Genomic DNA, 25,799 nt, shown 5'->3' with positions numbered 1-25,799 from the left:
ATGGACAAAGAATTCCCCAGTTCCTACTACGAGGCTCTCACGAGTGCCCAGGCCAAGCTGTAGTGCCAGAAGCAGAACCCAGCCAAGCATCAGGTGAAATGTATGTAGGGAGGGACACAAAGAACCACAGTGGACAATGGCACCATCAGACCACCTTTGGATCACCTTTTAGATTGGACCCTTGAAGGGTCACTCCAGAATTTACAAATTTCTTCATCAAACATAAACATCTGATAATAAGAAACCAAAACATTCAGGCATACATTGTACTGTGTATGCGTTCTCTCTGAAATGATTTATAACTCATTTAAATCCCTTCCCAAGAGCTGATTCTGAAAACAAAACAAGACAAATAAGTCTTGAATTGTTTCCATTTTCTAATGCACTATCTGGAATAGCTCAGAATTATTCTAACAGACCTCTGAAACCCAGAGAGACAGCTTTCAATTCTGGCCGTCTGGAGTTTTTAGATCCCAAGAGGCAACTCTGGGGATAGGTTTGGGACCTTGCCAGCTAGGTACTTGGGCCTGAGCCAAAGAGATCAATACTGGGCCGCAAGTAAAACAGATGCTTAAATGGTCTGTTCCACTCCTGAGATCTCTGTGTAATGGTGGCTATTGCTGACATTATTCTTAAATTTTTAAGTTATCTAAGCAGAGTTATAATGCCACATGTCCTCCCGTGTTTCCGCAGGCCTGAGAAACTCCATCAATTGTGTGGCCTCCTAGTTATTGCAACACACATGAGCAACAGAAAAGGGAAAACTCAGCATCTAGCGAGGGCTCCTGCCTCCCATGATTCCAGGATGTAAGGCGTTGCTATGTAAGAAGCTCTCTTTGGAGAACTGTGATCTCGTTTTTTTTCTTCCCAATATTCTCCCAGAGATCTGCACCATTCGCTGCCTGGCTTGCCTCTGCCTGTTCTGGTGCTTTGCTTTTCAACTCCTACTATCCATAACACCTTACCCCTCAAGTCTGACCTCAGGAGAATTCAGTCCCTCATTTAAATTGCCATATCCTGGAACCCAGACTTTACGACTTAGTGCCTAGTAAAGGGGCCACAGCCATCTGGTCAACCAGCATGCTAATGGAAGAAGATGATCTGGCTTTCCAAGCTCATCCTTTAAAGAGTTCTAAATAGGACTTTGCTGCCTTTTTTGTAAGTATGAACAACATAATAGATTTAAAACATATAGAAGGATAAAGATGCCATGTTACCTGAATGGTGGGAGAGGCTACAAAGGGAAAGATAGAACCTATTTACTTCCTTCAAATCACTACAAGTCACCAACCCCCTGCATCATATCTATAAATTCTTCCAAATCCTGACAGGACTTAAAATTAGCAGAGTAAGCTAAACTCAAATTATATAAACATGTGAAAGCCTGAGGCAAATGTTCCTATCAGAACCCTGCTTAAGCAGATCCAAGAATTATTGAACCTGACAACTCAGGAAAATGGTTATACGTTTAAAACACAAACTGTAGCTAACTTACCTGATGAGTTTTTCCACTCTAGTCTGTAAAAGCACCTCCTGGATTGCTTCCATGAATTAATACCTGGAAAGAAATGCCTGGCACATAGTAGGTGCTCAACAAATGTTAGCCATTACTAAGATTAGAAGAGGGGTCACCAGTATGAAGAATGTGCTTTGGAGGCTCCGGACACATCAATAGCAGGCCTGTGTCAATAGTAGCTCATCACACTCAGGAAACCCTATTCCTTCCCTGTCCTCACAGCATGTGATTCATTATTTACTCCCAGACCCTCCAGGGGACTGACTCAGGCTGATTTGATAATCCCAAGAAACAATTCACTGCCTCGTGCTCAGCTCAGGGATCTGCAAAGTCTGGTTCCCCCCTCCCCCATCCCAGGGCCACTGTGAATTTCTTGCACAACCTGCAAAAGACATCATTCGTACCTACTTTCCTTTTTCCCTCTTCTAAACTATGAGTGAGATAGCAAACACACAGCTTGAGAGCCATGTTTTAAAACGGTCACTCACGTAAAAGACTTCCAAGCATTTTCTGTACTATGAATTCTGAGGAACATTTTAGTTTTATTTGAAAATTGCCAGGTGCTCTTTCTTACTCACCCCACTCCTGCGCATGGTGGGAGCCCAGTGTACCTACTCTTAGGATATGACACAGGTTTTGAGCTACGTGGATCCACACAGAGATTGTCCCCTGACTCGTACATTTCCAGGGCTCTGAGGCCGGTCCTCTTAATTATCCAGCCACCATTTATGTCCAACTCCCTCTTCCCTTGCTCAAAGCACATGCACTGCTGCTGCCTCTGGACTTTTCCAGTTCTGTCTATATTTTCTCCACATATCCCAGGGAGATGTTCTTCCTCTTTTGTCTGGAGTTCAGCTTTAGTCTAGATCCTTCTCTTAACAACAGTCCCTAGATAGAGTGTTAATATATTATCTGAGTTTCCCAAATGCTTTTCTTGATAAAATGTGTAATTTACCTCCTGAGGCACACGATATTTTTATTGACACGTATTCAATTTAATTCTGTGATATTTTCCTTAAAAAGACCTTTAGGAAAGTTTTTTAGAATTACATTCCAGACAGTATAAATCTCCATACTCACTGATCTCATACAATTCACCTTGAAATTTTCAGTAATCATCTCTCTCAGCACAACCACATATATTAAGAAAATAGTAGACAGTGCCCCCCCCCTGCTCCATTGATTGCATTGTTTACAGAGTGCTCATTGACCCTTAGCATTGCCGTCCCCACCATCACCATGGTGCTGGAGACAGCATGGTGGACAGGACACCGGCCAAGTGGGAGACTTGTGCTCCAATGTTCCAATGATGTCTTAGGGCAGGGATGGTCCCTATCCCTGCTCCAGTGTATCCATTCAGAGGGGAGAATTAGCGATGTCTGTTGCCCCAGGCCTGCACTCTCCTGCCCCCACCCACCTGCAACTGGAAGGCCAAGTGTTCTTGAAAGTGAAACCACACTTGGCTCTTCGGAGACTGTTGACATAACTCCAACCTGCAAGGTACCTTAATATCTCAGACCTGGTAACCTTGGGTGAGCCCCCTCCCTCCTCATCTTTTACTTTCTGTTCATCAGTCTCATTAGCTGCCTGCCTGTTGTTATGATGTATTTACCATGTAGCCTTCTGTTATTTTTATCATATGGTTTTTCACCCTCTGCTCTGTGGTTCTGCAGATGACATTGCTCTTTGCAAGGTGAGGTCTGGCCTGCTAGACAATCTATTATTCTTTCTCCTTTTACCCTCTGCTCCACTTCAAACGTGGTTTTTGGAAGCAGGTAAGATAGAAATCACGCCTACATAAACAAATGTGTATATAAATATGAAACACAGAGGGCACATTTAACTCTTCTTCCAAAAACTATAAAAGCATCTCTTGATGTTAATCTCAAAGAGAAGAATAAAGGATCTGAATTTTACCCTAATTAAAAAAGAAAAATTAAAAAGTTTACTTTTATTTACATTGTCTGTGCTGCAAGCATGACTGCATGGGCCTTTCTGGGGCCTGGTGACCCCTCAGCTTCCCTCAAACATAAAATGAACACAGACCAAATATTGCATTTAACTCATTAATTAAACAAGGAAATCATACAGATGTTACAACAGGTTCAAAAGAGCCAAACCACAAATTTATATGGAGGAAAGGAATGTTGAAATGTTTTTTCCCATCAGGAAAGATATTGATTGAACTTCCACCTGACAGAATTTATTTGTAGGTCTATATACAAGAATTGCTTGATTGGTAATTATAATTGCATTGCAATCAGTTCTCTACCATTTACAAATTATAAAAATATCTCCATGGCAATGAACAGCTCAAATCAGAAAACGCAGAAGGGTGTGCTCTAAATAATGCATAGTTTTCCACTGAAAACACCCAGGTATCTTCATTGCTTATTCCTAAATTTCCACACCCAAAGTCTGGCTTCCTGTTCTCCGTCTTCCCTTGTCTTTCTGGCAGCCGTTGGCTATCTTAAGCTCATCTTGTGACCTCTCATCTTGACCGTGACCTGGTGGCAGGTACATCTGCTGATGCTCTGTTTTCCTAAGAATCACCAATTGATCATTCCAACTCCTTTCTGTCAGAGTTTCTGATCTACACTTCTCTTGCCCACTCTCCCTCTTCCCACCAGTGCCTGGTAGGTGTGAACCAATGTCCATCAGTCTTTATATCAGAATGCAATCCGGACCTCAATGTCCCAGCAGGGCCAGGTCTTCTTCTGCAACAAGAGTTGCACAAAAGCATATGAACAATCAGGCTTCTGGTTCCATGAAGTAAGAATAAGTGGCCTGTGGCCACTCAAGGCTTTTCTTTCTCTTTCCATCCATATACGGAAACCTCATGAGATGCTCCCAGCACATCAGATCCACTTTTGTTTTTTTGGGGGCTGTGCCGCCGCACGGCTTGCGGGATCTTAGTTCCCCAACCAGGGATCAAACCCGTGCCCCCTGCAATGGAAGCGCGGAGTCCTAACCACTGGACCACCAGGGAATTCCCCATCAGATCCAGTTTTTAACTACAATTGCTCTCTTGGTGTATCCGTCAAGGTTCAACCAGAGAAGCAGGACCAGCAGGAGATATATATTAAGAGATGTATTGGAAGGAATTGGCTTCCATGATTAAGAGGCTGGTTGGTCATGTCAGAAATCTCTAGGGCAGGCTGTCAAGAAGGGAAGACAGAAGCTCTCAGGCAGCAGCTGAAGCTGTCATCCACAGGGAGAATTTCTTCTCTCAAGGAAGTGTCAACCCTCTCCCCTTTGGGCCTTTCAACTGATCGAGTCAGGCCCACACAGGTAATGTAGGATCAAGTCAACTGACTACGTCTATGAAATACTCTCACAGCACCACCTCCATTAGTGACGAGTGAATAGCCAGGAACTGTAGCCCAGCCAAACTAACACACCACTTGGGAAATGAACAAGTGTGTCAATGACACAAGTCAGGTTATGCTGTGGCAAAAAAAAAAAAAAACAAAAAAACACTTGATTTGTAGTTGTCACGAACTTTGGGCTCTAGACCTGTCTCTGTCACTGGAGCCACTCAGGCTCCGTGTACATCCATTCCTTCCCTTGTAAAATGGTCAGATCTGGTCTAGGTAGGATTTCTGGTCTACTGAGCTAGTCAGGGCGTGATGTTTTATATTTGTGAGGGGTTGTTACTAATATGCTTCTTGGTAACTAATTGGAAACACTGCATATGCCTTCTAGTTTACTCTAATAAGACAACTTCAAGTTTTAACAAATTACCTTAGTGTAACCTGTCGCATAGTGGGAGTGGAATAGCAGAGGAAACCTTGCCTTTAACCTGGCAGGAGACCTGGCAGGAGGGAGAAGAACCAGAAGGCCAACAGTAAGTGCATTTTATTTCTTTGTCCTTTGACATGTTCAGAGTCAGAACAGTGAGTGGTATGTGCAGTTAGGAAGAAAACTCTAAACCCCAGTTTGTGTTAGCTTGCTTTGCGGTATGCAAATACCAACCAAGCAGAGAGAGAAATTTACTGCCCATTTCCCCTACTTTGAAGCTCAAAGATTGTGAGGATAAGCCCCCTAAGAAGGGGAATTTGTAGACCCTCAATTTGGAGAATTTGCGTGTTGCAAACTTTGTCTTTCACACAGTTGAGTTGGAGAGGTTTTTTGTTTTCCTTCCAGTTCTTTAATCATGAAAAATTAGAGCTCACGCTTCCGGCATATGGTTCTACTAACCTCATCAGGCTGCAAAGAGGAGGGACTGGGGCTTGATCAAATTGGAGGATACTCACTGGTTCATCTCTAAGGTGTTGAAAAAATCCATTGTTGAAATAAGTCCTAGCTTGAAAAAATTCACTTACTCTCAACATAAAGCTCATCACTCCCTTCAACATAGACCCTTGGTTTTTAACTCAATCACTAAATTATAAGACCTACCATTAAGACCTAAGAAACAAGGAATGGGGCCAAGATCCTCAGTTATTGTATGTTAAAGTGTCAGCAAGAGCATAGCTCTTTAAAGGGACGTCTGAGCTAACTCTCAAATTCTTTCTGAGCTGGCTCCCACACTTATAGAATGATTAAATTGGTCAGCTGAGGTTGATGGTTCTACTTCTGGCTTTGCAGCAGAGGAGCTGAAATCCGCATTCCATGGAAGGAGAAATGCGAGTTCTGAAAGGTCAGACGCATTGCTCCTCCCCGACACTGTGCCTTTCTCTCTCTTCTTCTCTTCTTGTCCCCTGCAAAATGGCCAAGAACTGCAGGTAGACATGAGTGGCATGTGGGTATCAAAAAACAACATCCAATTATCTGACCAAGTTTGCAAGAGGCCTCTTCCACTTTTTTTTCTGTACCATGGTCACTTCTAATTTTCATGTCAACTGAAGTAGAATATGTCTTAGCTATTTCAGTATCACATGGAAGATACAGCTCTCTTTCACCTGGCACAAAAACAACTGTTTGAACATGTATTTGAATTCAAATATTCAAATTATATGCAAATCACCTGGTCAAAGGTGACTCCAGCTTTTCCTGCACTCCCATCGAGTTCTCTTGCACAAGTTAAATTTGGGGTTAGGGCTAGGGCTCTCTATCTAGGAGACACTTGGGGTCTAGTTCTAAGAAATGAACACAAGGAAACCAACATCCTTGAAGCTTCATGGGCCTAGAGAATGTCTTTTTGTGTGCTTGACTTTTCTTTTTGTTTATTTGGGGGAGACTGTAAGCTGATGGAATCATGGGGGTGCTGAAGACCCCAAAATCACTCCTTGGTACCATCACTTCAGTAGAAGTAAAATAAAGTGTCATTTCCATTTTGAGAGGGGGCATTGGTAAGGCGTATATTTGCTGGAAACAAGTGCCTTTTTAGAGACACTCCTGTGACAGTCCAAATTAGGGCAATTCAATCACATGACCTCAGCAGAAGGGCCTGACACCCTCCCACCCCTGAACCCCAGTCATATTTTTTTCATGAGTTAATGATACCTTTAATTCAAATAGGACTACAGGATTATTACTTATTTTTTAATTTATTGTATTGAAGTATAGTTGATTTACAATGTTGTGTTAATTTCTGCTGTACAGCAAAGTGATTCAGTTACACATATACATACATTCTTTTTCATATTCTTTTCCATTATGGTTTATCACAGGATATTGAATACAGTTCTCTGTGCTACACAATAGGACCTTGTTGTGTATCCATTCTCTATATAATAGTTTGCATCTGCTAATCCCAACTCCCAGTCCTTCCCCCTCCCCACGCCCCCCCCCCTTGGCAACCACAAGTCTGTTCTCTATGTCTCTGAGTCTGTTTCTGTTTCTTAGATAAGTTATTTGGGTCATATTTTAGATTCCACATATAAGCAATGTCAAATGGTATTTGTCTTTGTCCTTCAGCCCAGTCACGTTTTTAAATCTTCATATTTTAAGGTACCTAACCACAAACAGAGCTTACAAGTCTGGGTAAATTGTTGTTTACTTCTGTTTAGGTTTTATCTCTTCCCTGACTCATCTTGCAGTGTGTTGAACAATGGCGAGTAAATATTTAATTTGAATGCTGACATTTTAAAAAGAAAAACTATTAAAGAGTGGAACGTTCCTTTCCACACCTATATCAAACATCAGGTGTGGATTGATGCATCGATGCAGATGGCTTTCGCAACAGCCTCAGCCCTACAACCTGGCTTGTGATGCCCCATGATGCACTGGCCATAAAAAGCCCACATTTTCAAAGGATTTCTCTGAGAATCCAGTCATTTCAAGCAGTTTAAGCTCAAGCTCCAAACTGCCAATATAGTGTAAGCTCTTCCCTCTCTGCTGCCCTGCCACGAAAAATACCAAGCTCCATATTTTTTTAGTTGCTTCAAGAGATAGTACAAAGCAATAAGACTTCGGTAATCTATAGAACAATTTGTTTCTTACACAAGTCACAGCAAGTCGTGTAAGTACAAGCTGAACATTATTTTAGAAGGGGAGCTTTTATGTATAATGGGCTTATAAACCCATTAGCTCCTAAATCCTGCTAATTATGCATTTTGTCACAAATAGCCAAGTGCCTGTGAAAACCTATTTTAAAAATATTTTAATAATGTCATTTCTTTATGCACAAAAATTGATTTTAGATGTTAACCGCACATTGTGAATAAAGCAAAATTGAGTCCAAAACATTAAAAATAAGAATGTCGGGCACCAGCTGTACTTTTTCTGAAGAATAAACTCTCAAGGACACAATTATAAAATAGACACAGGCTTTTTCTCTGCACCCACTCTAAACCAGGTCTTCAATAAATCCAAGCTGGTACTACTGGTGATACAGCCATCCAAATGAAGAAGTTGAGGGCATAGCATATGGCCAAAGAGCCATTCGGTTTCTCCTCATCATCAGATATCACTGTCTTGTTTACTTTTGAAGGCACAGTCCAGCCATAATAATCTCTGAATTTCAAAATCTTTGAACCTAAAAGAGTATTAATTCAAAATTAGTAATTTTGAAAAAAAAATTAGTAATTAGTAATTACTAATTAGTAATTCTACTTCTTACTAATTTAAATGAAGAGAACCTAACAGATAAGGAATTATTTCTCTAAAATATTAATGAATCAAATAATACAAAATAAAACACAGTTTTTGAAGAAAAGAATTCAAAACACGTTTTGCGTCACCCCTCAGTTTTCCTGGATTGATTCAGCAACAGTTTCTTCCCAGCTCTTAATGTCAAGTGTCTGAATTCCTCAAGGGGACTGCTCTACCGTTCATTGTCTTGAACTCACCTTGTCATTTTTCCTTTGTAAGAGTCTGTTCTACGTCCTGGAAAATCTCCCAGGGCGGTTATTCTTGTGTAAATCTGACCCCTTCATCTGTGCCTCAATTCTGCTTTTTTTTAATAGTGGCAACAAAGAATGTCACATGCCAGTCAAGATGCCTGCCCTAACTTTCCAATTAAACCCCGAGGCTGCCTATGAGAATGACTCAGCAACTTACATTTTTAGGGCCTTATACTCTTTCACAAAACCACCAAAATATGTTCAACTAAACCACCCTACCGGACAGCACAAATGTACGAGGAGAAAACCTAGTATTTCACATTCCGCTGACCATCCATGCCCGGTAACTACAGTCCCTGTAGCTTCTATTTCAAAGTCAAAATGTACAGGTTGGTGCCCAGAGTAAAGCAGGATCCCCAAAGCTGACAGATGCTGTCTTTAGGTTTTTTTGTGGTATTTTGGCTTAAACTAGGATAATAATTTTTTCTGCAGTTTGAACTACTTAATAAAGCCTTCCTGTTTTAGACCTGATTTAGATACCAGGTCCTTACAGAGGTAGGGCAAAAATGTATGTGTGTGTGTGTGTGTGTGTGTGTGTGTGTGTGTGTGCTGTATGTGTGGGGTGTGTGTGTCGTGTGTGTGTCGTGTGTGTGCCAGTGGTGTGTGTATGTGTGGTGTGTGTGTGTGTGCTTTGTGTGTGTGGTGTGGGTAGTGTGTGTATGTGTGTGGTGTGTGTATTGTGGTTGGTGTGTGTGTGTGGTGTGTGTGGTGTGTGTATGTGTGTGGTGTGTGTGGGTGGTGAGTGTGTGTGGTGTGGGTGGTGTGGGTGTGTGTGTGTGTGGTATGTATGTGTGGTGTGTGTGTGGTGTGTGTGTGTGGTGTGGGTGGTGTGTGTGTGTGGTGTGTGTGTGTGGTGTGGGTGGTGTGTGTGTGTGTAGTGTATGTGTGGTGTATGTGTGGTGTGTGTGTGTGTGAGTGTGTGTGTGTGTGGTATGTGTGTGGTGTGTGTGTGGTGTTGGTGGTGTGTGTTTGTGTGGTGTGTGTATGTGTGGTGTGTGTGTGGGGGGTGTGTGGTGTGTGTGGGTGGTGTGTGTGTGGGTGATGTGTGTGTGTGCGTGTGGGGTGTGTATGTGTGGTGTGTGTGTGGTGTGTGTGTGTGGTGTTGGTGGTGTGTGTGAGTGTATTGTGTATGTGTGGTGTGTGGTGTGTGTGGTGTGTGTGTGTCTTGTATGTGTGTGTGTGTGGTGTGTGGTATGTGTGGTGTGGGTGGTGTGTGTGTGAGTGTGTGTGGTGTGTGTGTGTGTGAGAGAGTGTGTGCATGTGTGTGGGTGGTGTGTGTGGTGTATGTGTGTGTGTGAGTGTGTGTGTGAGAGTGTTTGCGTGTGAGTGTGTGTGTGTGGTGTGTGGTGTTTGTGTGTGTGTGTGTGGTGTGTGTGTGGTGTCTGTGTGTGGGGGGGTGGCTGGGTGTGTGTGTGGTGTGTCTGGTGTGTCTGGTGTGTGTGTGTGTGTTTGTGGTGTGTGTGGTGTGGGTGTGTGTGTGTATACATGTATAAAGGCCACATGTACAATCAAAAAACACAAATTAGAAGGCTTCCTTTTGCCAAAAGGGGCACACTGACTATTTTTTGCTTTAAACAGTGACCCAACCCCCAACCCTGACCACTGTGCATTTAAGGTAAACTTGGATTTAAAATTCACAACCAACCTTTGGAGAATTTAACAGTAGTATAGAGTGAGGTTTACCTGATCATAAACGAGTAAAATATTGCCCTTTTCCACAGCACTCACAGGAGAAATTCCAACAACTGGTGATTCCAACACCTTACGTAAGATCAGAAGCTGCTTCCAAGAAGGGCTGTCTTCCAAGCCTCAGTCCAGGAGAGGAGCAGAGCCAAGGACTGAACTTGGTTTGTTCCTTTGATGAGAATGGAGATCTGTCCTGCTGGAGGGCTGGAACCACCTGCTTACCGTGGGCTGGCCTGCAGCCACGCTACCAAAAGCTCAGGGTTCTCTGTGCCTCCCTGTCCTTTCCAGTCTCTAAGCCACCAAAGAGCCCAGCACCAGCTCCTCAGTGAAGCTGGTGGACCCTTCACAAGCCCTCAGCTCGTTCCTCAAATGCCTCCTCTGCTCAGGGTTCATGGCTGCCCTGTGCTTCATGGACACAGGACAGAGCAAGGGACGTGGGTAGGAGGCACTCTTGTGCTTTCAAGGGATGGTTATGAAGAAACTGAATATGCCAGATGTAGCAAGAGACAGGAGGGAAGAAGCACTCCCATTCGTTCAAGAGATAGTTATGGGCAAACTGAAATATGCTAAACATACTTCTATCTGCTGACATGCGGAGCTCACCAGGCTGTAAACCTTGAGCTCCAGATGTTAAGGGCTGAATTGTGTCCCCTCAGAATTCACAAGCTGAAACGCTAACTTCCAATACCTCAGAATGGGATCATATTTGGAGATAAGGTCTTAGAAGAGGTAGTTAATTTAAAATGAGGTCCTTAGGGTGAATGCTAATCCAGTATGACTGGTGTCTTTATAAGAAGAGAAAATTAGGACACAGACAGGTACAGAAGGCAGATTATGTGGGGGAACAAGGAGAAGATGAATATCTACAAGCCTCAGAGGAAACCAACCCTGCTGACACCTTGATGTCAGACTTCTGCCTTCCAGAACTGTGAGGAAATCAATTTCTGTGGTTTAAAGCCACTCAGTCTGCAGTGCTTTGTTACTGCAGCCCTAGCAAACTAAAACACCAGAGTGGCAATCTAGGGTAGTGACTGAGGCAACTGTGAGTAAATAAATACCAATTTTATAATATAACAAATACTTACTTAGTCTTCATCTTCTGCCTGCCACCCTTCCAAGGGCTTTTCATCCCTCACAAGTGTCCCATAAGCTGGGTGTCACACTACCTCCACTTTACAGATGAGGAAAGTAAAGTAGAGGGAATTTAAGGGTTTGCCCAATGTCACACAGCTTAAGCAGCAGAGCTGAGATTTAAACCCAGGCAGTCTAACCCCAGGTTACGTTTTCCATTCTTACACATAGTAAAGATGAAAGTTGCAGAGAAAAATAGGGTTAGAAGTTGATGGGGGGTAGAGAGGAGCTCTATATTAGGTAGGGTGTCAGGGAAGCCTCAGAGGAAGTGATGATTTTAACCATGACCCGAATGATGTGACAGAGAGAGGCATGCAAGGACATAGAGGAAGGGCTTTCCTGGCAAGTACAATGGCCCCAGGAGGGAAGGAGCTTGGCATGTGGAAAGAAGAGCAAGAAAACTGGAGATCAGTAAACGCAGTTATGGGGAGAGTGCTTGGAGATCCTGCAGGGACTTATAGGTCTCCTGAAACCTAGATTTTATCACAAGTGTGCTGGACAGCCAGGGAGCAAGGTCATCTGATTTATGCTCAAAGCCAACAATGGCTCCAGCTGCCATGTAGAGAATAAACTATAGAAGGTCCAAGATGGTTATCGGGAGATCAGGAGTAGACCAAGCAAAAAGTGATCCTGCCTCGAACTAAGGTAGTAGCTGTGAAGATGGTGGGAAACAGGCAGATCTGGGATTTACTTAGAACAGAGAGTCCATGGTCTTTCCCTGAGAAAGGATTAAACTCAAGTTGGAGAAAAATGATCACAGATGGGGTAATTGGAGAACAATTGATGGCTAACTTTTGAGATATTAACTGTGAGTATAACGGGACTCAGGAAAGAAAGAATTAAGGATTCACTTAAGGTTAAGGATTTGCTTAACTATATATCTTGGAGATTTTTCCATGATAATTACCTAGAGCTATATTTTGGTCTTTCATATATTAGAGTTATTATTTTACATTAAGCCTTCAAATCTTTAAAATATTTTTATTTTTCTTTATCTTCCATTTTATGGTCTAGGTTTGCTTTGCTTTGTTGTGTGTTTTTTGGCAACTTGTAGTTTGGCAGACCGAGTCTCATTTCATTCTTCCCTAATATATCCTATACTTGTATCTCAGTTCTTCAGACAGAATCTATTGCCTCCCCACCATAAACTATATTCAAATTCAGGTTCTTTGATTTTCATCCACCTTTCCTCTTTCTCCTTCACTATCTGGTGATGCTGTTATTCCTAGGTCATCTAGTGTTTACCTTTATTCCCTTAAATTATATTCTTATAGTTCCCTATTTGATTTTTCAGCTTTAAACATATCTGATCTTCTTGCTCTGTAAGGTAAGGAACTTCGCAGTGTTTCACTACCTTCATCTTCTCTTCCTGTCTACCACCTGAATTTTGTTAGTTATATTATTATTTTAACATTGCCATTGTTTTCACCTCTCTGTTCTTTTCTGTAATAATAATTTCCATGACAATTTTATCCTTAGATCTATATGCAAATGGATTCATCACTCACTGCAACATTTTCTCATTGTTTCTCCATTCTTCACTTAATGCAGCTGAGATTTGATGTATGATGTCTTCAAAAAAGGCTCATGGAGAACTATATTTCTCTTTTAATAACATCTTTATTGGAGTATAATTGCTTTACAATAGTGTGTTAGTTTCTGCTTTATAACAAAGTGAATCAGCTATACATATACGCATATCCCCATATCTCCTCCCTCTTGCGTCTCCCTCCCACCCTCCCTATTCCACCCCTCTAGGTGGTCACAAAGCAACAAGAACTATGTTTCTTGAGTGCTAGCATCTTTAAAACATATCTCTTTATGGCTGAGTAATATTCCATTGTATATATGTACCACATCTTCTTTATCCATTCTTCTGTTGATGGACATTTAGGTTGCTTTCATGTCCTGGCTGTTGTAAATAGTGTTGCAATGAGCATTGAGGTGCATGTATCTCTTTGAATTATGGTTGTGCAATTTGCAGAGATGTGGATAGACCTAGAGACTGTCATACAGAGTGAAGTAAGTCAGAAAGAGAAAAACAAATATCATATAATATCGTTTATATGTGGCGTCTAGAAAAACAATACTTATTTGAACTTATTTGCAAAGCAGAAATAGAGACACAGATGTAGAGAACAGACATATGCATATGGGGGGTGGGGATGAATTGGGAGACTGGGATTACCATATATACACTACTTTGTATAAAATAGATAACTAATGAGAACCTACTGTATAGCACAGGGAACTCTACTCAGTGCTCTGTGGTGACCTAAATGGGAAGGAAATCCAAAAAAGAGGGAATATATGTATACGTATAGCTGATTCAGTTTGCTGTACAGCAGAAACTAAGACAACATTGTAAAACAACTATACTCCAATAAAAATTAATTTAAAAAATTTAAAAAATAAAAGATATCTCTCAGGTATCTTGACTAGGTATAAAATTTAACTAGGTATAAGTATAAAATAAGAGTAGGTATAAAAGTATTTGTCTCACTTTTTTTTCCTAAGGACTTCAAACCATGTTCCGTTGTCTTCTAGCACTGAATGTTTCCAGAGAGATATCTAAAGACAGTCTTGCTTTTCCCCTTCTCAGTGTGTTCTTTGTGCTTTGATGCCTGTAGAATTATTTCCTTTTCTTTGAAGTCCAGTACTTACATCAGGATATGCACCAATGTCCATGAATTTTCTTCCTCCTCCAAGAAGGATATAGTATGCCCTGTCAATGTTAAGAATTGAGCTTTATCTGAAAATTTTCTTAAATGATATGTTCAAATATTTTTTCTATTGATTTATTCTGTTTTCTTCTCCAAGGACACAAAGAATATGTTGTCATCTTTGTCTTTCATGCCCATCATGTACTATTCAATCCTTTTTTTTTTCACTCTTTTGTTTGTTTTCTTTTTATTTTGCTCATTTTCTCAAGTCTGCACTCCATGTCTCTGATTGTATTTTTATCAGTGTCTTTTCTCTTTTGTCCAAATCCAAGGTGGCTTCTATTACTATATTCACTTTACTTTTCTCATCTAGGTCATTTTTAATTTTATTCTGTTGTTTTGTCATTTCCTCCTACAGCTCAGGAGTCTCTGCTTTTAGTTCTTGAAATACTGAGGTTAGTTTTCACCAGTTCTTTGAGTTTGTGGAGAATCATTTTGTTGTCTTTTTCATCTGCTCTGCTACAAAATGTTTCCTTGTGTTTTTCCTCAGTAGCCTCTAGTTTGTCTCTTTTTTGGCAAAGTTTTGGATAGATTCTCTGCTCATTCCTCATGAATGAGGGGCATTCTCCCTGGATCAGCTATCTGTGAAAGGACAGTCTAGAGAGGACCCAGGAAAGCACTGAAAATTAGCAGAGAGTCTCTGGCTCAAAGTGAAGCTCTAATAGTGGATTTTGTCAGAGGGTGTAGTCCTTAAATCACTACAGCTAAGAAAGATTGGCAGGCACAGAGCTGCCAACCATCACAGTTCCTCCTCCATTCAGCCACCCAGGGAGACTGCTTCTTGCAGATCTGAGCATTTTCTCATTTCCTTCTGTTTCCTGTGGCCCCTCTGTGGTGTCACACACTGTCCAGGGAGACTCCCACAGGCAGACCTACATCTTCATCTTGTTGTTCTAAACATTGGTTGTGCCCCAGGATGGAGAAGACCATGCTCTGCCAGTTCTGCCATAGATCGCCAGTGTCCATCAGTCGTTCTTTCTCACTGACAGGCTTCATTGTGATCCAATTTCTGCTGCATATGGTGCATATCCTTTATATATAGTTTGGGACTATAGACATTTCCTAGTTTCACAAAAAATATAATAAAATTCTTCTTTGTTTCTTTGTCTCTGTGCTGTTTTCTGAAGGAGACGAAGAAGCCCTTGTCTTATCCTCTTAAAAGTAGGTATCTCCACAAACAAAGGTTTAGATAAATACTACTTGTTCTTTTTTTCTGCCCCTAGAGAGTTCAATTCAGTATGTCTGCAATGGAGCATAATCATCTCTAGGCTTAGAAAGAGCCCACAGGCAACGAATCTGAAGCATTTAGGATGCCACTCAATGGTACTCCTATTCAGAGTACGGACTCATGAACCATATAAGGTGATCTCACACTGGAAGGAAATCAAGTAACCATCGTATTTATCCATATCAGCACCCTAGCCAGACACCTCCCCCAGTGCAGAGACCATTGATCAGACGTAAGACTGAAGAGAGGTGGCTTATTGTCACCATGCTGGTCTTTCACATTTTTGCTTTAATTTTGAAAATTTGGGGGCCAACAGAAGTCACAAAAGTAACAATAGAGTACACATCCGTGTACCCTTCACCCTTCTCATTCGCCTTATTTGTGGATTCCCTCTCTCTCTTCTGGACCATTTGAGAATTAGTTGTAGATGTCAAGATACTTCACCCCTAAGTGTCTGAGCATGAACATCCTGGGAACAAGGACATTCTCCACATCGGTTTGAATACCACCTGCTCCACAGCCTACCTTTCTGATCTCAGTAGAGATAGGGAGTCAGGAACAGAGAGGGTAGATTCCCACACAGGAGCCAGAAGCACAAAATCACCCTGAGTTCAGGACGTGAAAGAATCAATTAGGGAGAGGGTAAGAAAAATGCTAGCAGGGTCTCCAGGGGAAAAGGTCCAGGCCACAGGAAGGAATTGAAAATGTTTAAGCTGGTTGCTGCTTTAAGTTGAGTAATTCTATCCCCACCCCTACACCAGAGTATGTGATCCAGTGAATGCCACAATATTGTATAGAATTGCCTCTGTGATATTTAGAAAGCAAACTTGAGTGATTTAAAAATGCAGGGAGCCTGAAGAGCTTCAAAAATGATGTTTGGACGCCCCCATCCCCCATGCTTCTGGCCGTGACTCCCTGACTGATGGAGAAAGCAAACACCATCTGCCCGATGCCCAGCCCCACAGAGGTTCCAGACTTAGGAAAGAATTTTTGCCTTGAGCTCCCTGAATCCTACCTCCACCCCTCCCCCTTGCCTTCTGCTGTCCTCTGGGACAGGGAGCCTGAACATCTGCTGCCTGTCAGAAACTGAGGCTCTTGGCTGTGCTGGGCCAAACAGCCCACCTTGTAACTAATGGTGGCAGGAGTCATTTTCTTTTCCTATGGATACATATCAAACAATTGGGGATCACTGAATTGTCAGTGGGAAGCCCATTATTGGGAATACACGGTTTAGAGAAAGATTCACTACTTGGGGGCAGGACTGGGTTTCCTAGCTCAGCAGCACTGAGAGGCCCGTGTGAACACAGCACAAAATTATGCAATGACTGGTCCACAGGGAGAGAGGGTCCCCAGCAGATGCAGTCACTCTCGACTTCTGCCTTTTGAATTGGAAATTTACGGTCAAATTTTTAGGTCTCATAAGGCATAAAGAAAGCTATTTTTTCTGCTCCACTTAATTTTTTTTGTCTCAGAATGGCTTAAACTGCACAAATGATGCAAACCCATTTTCAGTGACACAGACTAGGAATCTCAACCATCCTCTTCTCTCCTCTGGTTTTGTATAGAAAGGTCCCAGGGATAGTTAGAACAAAGCAAGGTGAAGGTCGTATTAATTCTCCAAAAGGAGAGCCTCTCCAATAGGGAGGCTTGCGAGAATGAAAATTCCATTTCTCTCGTTCCTTTAAAGCCCTAGAACAGGAAAGCCACATCCCACTCCAAAATCTTTTCACTAACTGCATCCTCACTGCAACACTTAGAATGAGGGCAGGCCTGAGTGTCAGAAGAAGAAGCGGGTGGCACGAAGAGAAGAAAAGAAAAAATACATAGAAAAGACAAAAACAGAGAAAAAAAAGTTTTTTTTAGTTTAATTCCCTTTTGGTCAGAGAACATAGTCCATGTGATTTCAATTCTTTTAAGTTTGTTAAGGTTTGCTTTATGGCCCAAGGTATGTTGCATCTTGGTATACATTCTGTGGGCACCTTAAAAGAATGTACATTCTGCTGCTGTTGGGTAGAGTACGCTATGAATGTCGATTAGATCCTACTGGTCAATGGTGTTGCTGAGTTCCTCCATATTTCTGCTGATTTTCTCTCTAGTTGTTCTAACAATTGTTAATAGTTGAAGTTTTCAACTATACTTGTTGGTTTGCATATTCATCCTTTCAGTTCTATCAGTTTTTGCTTTACATATTTTACATCTCTGTTGTTTGATGTATATTCATTTAAGATTGCTACATGTTCTTGGTTGGTTGACCCTTTGTCACTATGTAATGTTTTTCTTCATCCCTGGTATTTTCTGTGCTCTGAAGCCTATTCTGTATGCTAATAAGGCCATACCAGCTTCCTTTTCATTAATGTTTGTGTGTTATATCTTTTTCCATCTTTTTTACTTTCAACCTATTTATACCATTACGGGAAACAAAGTCTACTGTGTTTACCTCTATATTTGCTCTTTCTATGTCTTTTCTCAGTTTATGGTATTCCAGAAATCCTTCTTTTAGCATTTTCTCTTTGTTTAGATAACTTCCTTCACCATTCTTTTAGAGTGAGTCTGCTTTTGACAACTTCTCTTTGTTTTCCTTCATCTAAGAATGGCTTGATTTCCTCTTAATTCATGAAGGATGTTTTTGCTGGTACAGAATTCTGGGCTGATGATTCTTTGTTTTCAGTAACTGCAAAACATTGTGCTACTGCCTTCTGGCCTCCATAGTTTCTGATGAGAAATCCACTGTCATTTGAATTCTTTTTCCCTTGTAAGTAATGTGTTGTTTCTCTGGATTCTCTCAAGATTGAGAGACTGGCATGGACATATATACACTACCAAATGTAAAATAGATAGCTAGTGGGAAGCAGTCGCATAGCACAGGGAGATCAGCTCAGTGCTTTGTGACCACCTAGAGGGGTGGGATAGGGAGGATGGGAGGGAGGGAGATGCAAGAGGGAAGAGATATGGGGTTATATGTATATGTATAGCTGATTCACTTTGTTATACAGCAGAAACTAACACACCATTGTAAAGCAATTATTCTCCAATAAAGATGTTTAAAAAAAAAAGATTTTCTCTAGTTTTCAGAAGTTTGATTATGATGTGTCTTTGTGTGGGTTTATTTGGGTTTATCCTGTATTGGATTTGCTAAGCTTCTTGAATTTGTAGGTTATTTTTTTAACTTGGGAAGATTTGAATACTCTTTTAGTCCCAGCCTCTTTCTGCTCTTCTTCTGGTACTCTGCGGCATAAATCTTAGATCTTTATTATAGCCCCACATGTTCCCAAGCCTCTGCTCATTCCTTTTTCAGTCTATTTTCTCTCTATTGTTCTGATTGAATAATTTATATTATTCTGTCTTCAAGTTCACTGCTTTTTTCCTCTGTCCCCTTCACTCTACTGCTGAGCCCACTCACTGAGCATTTTTTGCAGGAACTGTAATTTTTAGTTCTAGTATTTCCATTTGGTTCTTCTCTACACTTGCTAAAATTTTTTGCTGAAGCTTACCACTCTTTGCTAAGATTTTTTTAAAATTTGTTTCATCATGTTTGTAATTGCTTGTTGAATCCTTTGTATGATGGCTGCTTTAAAATTCTCAGATAATTCTGAAATCTGTGTCATGTCAATGTTGGTGTTTGTCTTTTCTCATTCAGTCTGAGCTCTTTCTCTTCCTTATTGTGACAAGTGAATTTTTTAATTGAAACCTAGGCATCAGAAGGATTGTAAGACTCTGGATCTTATTTAAATCCCATATTACAGCAGTTCTCCTCTGACACCACTCTGGTGGTGGTGGGGTTCCACCTAATTACTACCTAGTATGATGTCAGTCTCCACTGACATAAGGATGAGGGAGGATCCTTGTTGCTACTGGGTGGGAATGAGAGTTTAAGCTCCCCAATGAGTCTCCAGTGATACCACCATGGACAAGAGGGGTACCTCATTGATGCTTCCCCTGTGGTCTCCACTACACTGTGTGGAAGTGGCATTGTTATTGATGAGTAGTAGTGGAAGTCCTGACTCTGTACTAGGATTCTCCTAATGCTACCTCAGTGGGGATGGGGAGGGCTGCTTCACTACTGCTGAGTCTGGGGAGAAGTCCAGGCTCCCCATGTGGTCTCTATGGGGAAACTATTACCCCTCAGAAAGAATGAAAATCTGGGCTCCTCACTCTGTCTTCTCTGATACCCCCCTGGCAGGAGGTTTGGGGTGCCTTGCTACAGCCTGGCAAGGGTAGGAGTCTAGGCTCCCCACTCATCCTCTGCTCTCAGGGTGATGTCACAATTTTTTTCCATGTAGTTTTGGCTGGAGTAGAGCTGTTATTATCTAAAAGTTTTCTGTCTTTCTAGACTACCTCTTTCCTAGTCCTTTGGCTAGAGAAGGCAGACTTTTGGGGGGGGCGGCATTTCTGTCTGTATCCATTGACATTTCCAAGTTGCCAGCTTCTATAGTGTCTGGTCTAGGACATAAGAAGCAAGAAGGAAAACACAAAAACAAAACACAGGGAACTCACCACCATGTTGTTCTTCAGGCTCAAGGTCCCTGGTCACTCTGCCATCCTCTCTCCACTTTTTATGTTTGTTATATGTATTGATATATATACAAGCAGACCTCGTTTTATTGTGCTTCACTTTATTGCACTTAGCCAACACTGCATTTTTTACAAATTGAAGGTTTTGGGCAACCCTACATCAAGCAAGTCTATTGGCACCATATTTTTCATAAGCATTTACTCACTTCCTGTCTCTATGTCACATTTTGATAATTCTCACAATATTTCAAACCTTCCACCAGCAAAAAGATTACAACTTACTGAAGGCGCAGATGATGGTTAGCATTTTTTAGCAATAAAATATTTTTTTAATTAAGGTATGTATTTTTTTAGACCTGGAGTTATTGCACACTTAACAGATTATAGTGTAAACGTAACTTTCATATGCACTGGGAAACCAAAACAATCGTGCGACTCACTTTATTATGATATTTACTTTATTGCGGTGGTCTGGAACCTAACCCACTATATCTCTGAGGTATGATTGTAATGTTCATGGTTTTTTAGTTGTACTTAGTGGGAAGAATAGAGAAAAGTACACGTATGCTATTTTCCCAGAAGCTGAATTTGGATGATTAATTGTAAATAGAGAGAAAAAAGAAAGGAGGACAAAGAACAAAAGACAAAGGATAAAGGAGTGGTGTTTTCTTGTTTTCCTTTCTTCTCAGAGATGTGTGCTGCCTAGAATCAGCCATGAGGTACCTAATGAAGGGGTTACCATCTCTCCTTTCCCTCCTCTGCCCAAACAGAAGTCCAAGCTGAAAATGGGCAAGAAGCACAAGAAAATGATATGATTTTTGTCAGTAAATGTTCCTCCATTCTCCAGCCCTGTAAATGTCACATTTGGTTATGAAATTGCATTTTGCAAACTAACATTTTAAAAATATTCCTCCGACTTAGTATCTTCGTATTGACACAGATGAGAGATTGAAGTATCGCATCTCCTTGTCCCCTGCATCCTTTCTCACACATGCGTAAGCAACAGGCTGACTCCTGGTGACTCCAATAGCTGGGGCTCTCAGCTGCCCATTTGGCTCCCCTAAGACCCAGTCCAGCAGGGATGGTGTCTGTTTTGAAAAGAAGCATCCACACCATTTCCCTGGACACCAACAGTGCCCAAGAGTGGCCTGGCTTGGGAAGGAACAGTTACTGTGGTCCACTGGGCTCCCCACATCACTGGGGAATTTCCACATGGGTTACCCAATATTGGGCAGCCTAGTCCTAAGTTTCACCATTGAATTAATCTCCTTTCAAAAAAACTTGATCATGGCCCTCCCAAAGGCTGTTCGTGATTGTACCTCACAAAACTGAGCATAAATGAATGTAAGAATGGATGGATGAATGAATGAATGAATCCCTTGATCTTCGCTACAACCCAGCCAGTTCTTGAGGGAGAACATGGCAAATTGCCTCATGGCAACACAGCACAGCCCTAGCAAAGGAAGCTATCTCATTCCTGCCAATGGAAACCATAGGTAGAAATTAAAAGGCAGGGAAGTCGTGAACTCTGAGCAACTGTTTTATCTGGGTAAACTGGAAACTGGAGAAAAATTGTTTTCTCTGAGCAATGGGCCTGGAGAGCTGCCACAGTACCTTTGTACAGGGCTTCCCAATACAACATTCAGTCATTAGCCAAACGTAAGACATTCTAGGGACCATATGTATCTCACCATTGGACTTGAGCAAGTCTTTAAAAGAGGGTTCAACCTGCTGGGTGAGGTGAATTTTTCTAAACATCCCTTACATGGCAGAATAACCAGTGACCAGTTGTTTTTCCAGTCTGTTCCTGTCATTTCTCCCACTTCACCTCCACCACCACCCCCATCACCCACCTCTGATAAGATAACAAAAACAACTCCATACAAACAAAAGCAAAAGAAATTAAGGATTTTTTCCCCCTTTGAAACAATTTTAGAAGGGCTCTTACAGGTCATTCTATTGCACCACTTCCTGGAGCAGAAATCGTTCTGGAGCTTTCTGGACAAATGATGACTCAGCATCCCATGTCAGGAAACTCGCAACTGCTCAAGGAAACCTTATTCATTCTATCCATTCTTTTTTTTTTTTCTTTTTTTAAAACAGAAATTTATTTTATTTTTTTTAACATCTTTATTGGAGTATAATTGCTTTACAATGGTGTGTTAGTTTCTGCTTTATAACAAAGTGAATCATTTATACATATACATATGTCCCCATATCTCTTCCCTCTTGCATCTCCCTCCCTCCCACCCTCCCTATCCCACCCCTCTAGGTGGTCACAAAGCACCGAGCTGATCTCCCTGTGCTATGCGGCTGCTTCCCACTAGCTATCTATTTTACGTTTGGTAGTGTATATATGTCCATGCCACTCTCTCACTTTGTCCCAGCTTACCCTTCCCCCTCCCCGTATCCTCAAGTCCATTCTCTAGTAGGTATGCATCTTTATTCCCGTCTTGCCCCTAGGTTCTTCATGACCTTTTTTTTTTTTTTTTTTAGATTCCATATATATGTGTTAGCATACAGTATTTGTTTTTCTCTTTCTGACTTACTTCACTCTGTATGACACTCTAGGTCCATCCACCTCACTACAAATAACTCAGTTTTGTTCCTTTTTATGGCTGAGTAATATTCCATTGTATATATGTGCCACATCTTCTTTATCTATTCATCTGTTGATGGACACTTTGGTTGCTTCCATGTCCTGGCTATTGTAAATAGAACTGCAATGAACATTTTGGTACATGACTCTTTTTGAATTATGGTTTTCTCAGGGTATATGCCCAGTAGTGGGATTGCTGGGTTGTATGGTAGTTCTATTTTTAGTTTTTTAAGGAACTTCCATACTGTTCTCCATAGTGGCTGTATCAATTTACATTCCCACCAACAGTGCAAGAGGGTTCCCTTTTCTCCACACCCTCTTCAGCATTTATTGTTTGTAGATTTTTTGATGATGGCCATTCTGACAGGTGTGAGATGATATCTCATTGTAGTTTTGATTTGCATTTCTCTAATGATTAATGATGTTGAGCATTCTTTCATGTGTCTGTTGGCAATCTGTATATCTTCTTTGGAGAAATGTCTATTTAGGTCTTCTGCCCATTTTTGAATTGGGTTGTTTGTTTTTTTAATATTGAGCTGCATGAGCTGCTTGTAAATTTTGGAGATTAATCCTTTGTCAGTTGCTTCACTTGCAAATATTTTCTTCCATTCTGAGGGTTGTCTTTTCATCTTGTTTATGGTTTCCTTTGTTGTGCAAAAGATTTTAAGTTTCATTAGGTCCCATTTTTTTATTTTTGTTTTTATTTGCATTTCTCTAGGAGGTGGGTCAAAAAGGATCTTGCTGTGACTTATGTCATAGAGTGTTCTGCCTATGTCTTCCTCTAAGAGTTTGATGGTGTCTGGCCTTACATTTAGGTCTTTAATCCATTTGGAGTTTATTTTTGTGTATTGTGTTAGGGAGTGTTCTAATTTCATTCTTTTACATGTACCTGTCCAGTTTTCCCAGCACCACTTATTGAGGAGGCTATCTTTTCTCCACTGTATATTCTTGCCTCCTTTATCAAAGATAAGGTGACCATATGTGCGTGGGTTTATCTCTGGGCTTTCTATCCTGTTCCATTCTATTCATTCTTTAGTTTTGTTTGGGAATTTTGCTTTCTTTTCTTTGGAAACCGAGGGATGAATTCCTTTTAGTTTTCCAGTTGTTCCTGAAGTTGTCATCGTTGTTGCCTCTGGAAGTCATGGCTCCGAGAAGGAGAAGTCCTATGACAGGAGTAGGTGCAGGTGCTGGGGTACAGAGAGAACAGTCACTAGAAAAGGGGTAGCTGGGGACAATGTCAAACAAGAGGTCAAATCTGAACTGATCCTCGAAGACAAGTAGGAGTTAAGTGTGCAGGGGAAGAAGGTGAGAGGAGGGATGGAGCAATGCAATGCCTTCTGGTGCCAAAAGGGGCTCATTTGGCTGGAACATAGTTTAGAAGCAAGGAGTGATGGGGATTGGGCCTGGAGAGGTAGGTGGAAGCCAGGTCTCCAAGGGAAGTGTCCTGACTTACCACGAAATGGGGCAGAGTTGGGAGTGCAGAGCAGCGGTTAGAGGACTCACTGGGCTCAGAACTTGTATGGTGGCTGAAAGGAAAAGAAAGGAAATAATTATGGAATCTTCTCCCTTTCCGCTTGTGAACAGAGATGGTTTAGCAAAGCTGATGCCTCTGATGAAAGTGAATGGGAGAGGCATCGGCCACTGTAAGGGCTAGGATTCCTGGAAGATAGCTCTGGAGGTGACAAGAGCCTCAGAGAGATGCTGGCCCAGAAGGGAGGCAATAGATTGAGTGAAATGAGACCAAGAGACAATTCCAGGCTGCTTTCAAGATTCAGTACTTAGCAGTTGAGTCCTGGGAAGCTGGAGTGAACCTAGCACAGGTGCGTCCTGGGACAAGAGTGCCTACCTGAGTTGGCGGCAGCGAGAACGGTGTCTGTGTGTTTCAGCTGCCCAGGTCTCCTCGGTGCCTCTCTGCAGGCCGGCTCAGTATTCTCTTTAAAGGAAACTTCTTGATATGACATGGGTGATAATTCTTGTCTTGTATTTTATGATATTTCCAGGAGCTCTAGGAAAGGAGGAATGAGTCACTCATCAATATTCCAAGAAACCTGTCACACTGGGCATTCACGAAACATTGCTGGGTTGTCGATGCAGGAAGTCTAGAGTGTAGCCCGTGGGGTTCCGAGCAGGGGAGGACACACGCAGAGGTTTGGAGAAATTCTGCAGCCATGTGATCCAGCAGTTTCTAACCCTTAGCCCCACAACCTGTCCCTCTTGACAGAAGTTCATGTGCTCAGCATACTTCCAAGAAAGAACCCAGGGTGATGTCCCAAATCCTCTCCTCCCACCTAAGACTAAGGGCACAGGGGAATTGAGATGATATGAGTACAAGCACAACGTTGAATTCATTTAATTAATTTTTGTAAGACATCCTAATGCCTCCACACAGTAGAACCCTCCCTAGTCTGGTCAACATGGCTGCAGTGATGCATCCTAGGGAACCCCACAGGGTGACCTGTATACAAGGGACCTTAGAAAGGGTGTCTAGCGGAGACAGGGGCTCTCACCTTGTGCAGAGGAGGCCGTATCACCAAAAGCCTCCTGCGTGGCCTGCCCAGTAAGAATTTCACCTCCTCCGTCAAACACGCCCCTACAAATTTTTTTTACCCCAAATCCTATCTTTAGATCACCTAGGAGCCTTTCACTGAGTAAATCAAGGATAAAAACTAACTGTCCCATGTAAAATTGTACCACACTTTAATGGACATGTTCTTAATTCTTCAAACCCCCTTGTCCCTTGGCTTCTAAGAGGGAGCTCTCTGGGTTTCCCCAAGGTTCAGGCCTTGGCACCAGCCTCCTCCTCCCGCAGCTTCACACATCACCCCAACTCCAGCCCCCGTCTCCCTCCTGAGCGACTCAGCCTGCCCCCCTTGGTCCTCCACAGTTTACACCCTAACCTTCTAAGCTGGCCCTCTGCTACTCTTCTTGCACTTGGCCTCAGTCTACCTGCGATCTGCTCCTCCTCAGGTACCAAGTTTCCCCACCTCTGTTTCTCCACCTGGAATATTCTGCCTCATGTCTCCCCTCCCCCCATCACTCTTAGACCCCACCCCCCCCTTTTTTTTTTTGGCCACTCTGTGAGGCTTGCAGGATCTTAGTTTCCCGACCAGGGGTT

At 41.9% G+C, this 25,799-nt stretch overlaps 1 protein-coding gene across 3 annotated transcripts in view; it reads left to right on the top strand.

Moving 5' to 3' along the window:
- The window catches only part of KCNJ6 (potassium inwardly rectifying channel subfamily J member 6), a 299,112-nt gene that overhangs the window by 42,359 nt on the left and 230,954 nt on the right, over positions 1–25,799 (top strand). The window contains exon 1 of one of the 3 annotated variants that reach the window (XM_082458850.1): positions 3,447–5,363. The exons of the other annotated variants lie outside the window; for them this stretch is intronic. The gene's annotated coding sequence lies outside the window, so the exon portion shown is untranslated. Of the gene's footprint in view, positions 1–3,446; positions 5,364–25,799 lie in introns of those variants that run through there. 3 annotated transcript variants of the gene reach the window in all.

This window comes from Balaenoptera physalus, assembly GCF_965194825.1.
Source record: "Balaenoptera physalus genome assembly, chromosome: 4".
NCBI classification, from domain to species: domain Eukaryota; kingdom Metazoa; phylum Chordata; class Mammalia; order Artiodactyla; family Balaenopteridae; genus Balaenoptera; species Balaenoptera physalus.
Note: the sequence above shows the minus strand (reverse complement) of the source record. Positions and strands in the feature narration are given on the sequence as shown.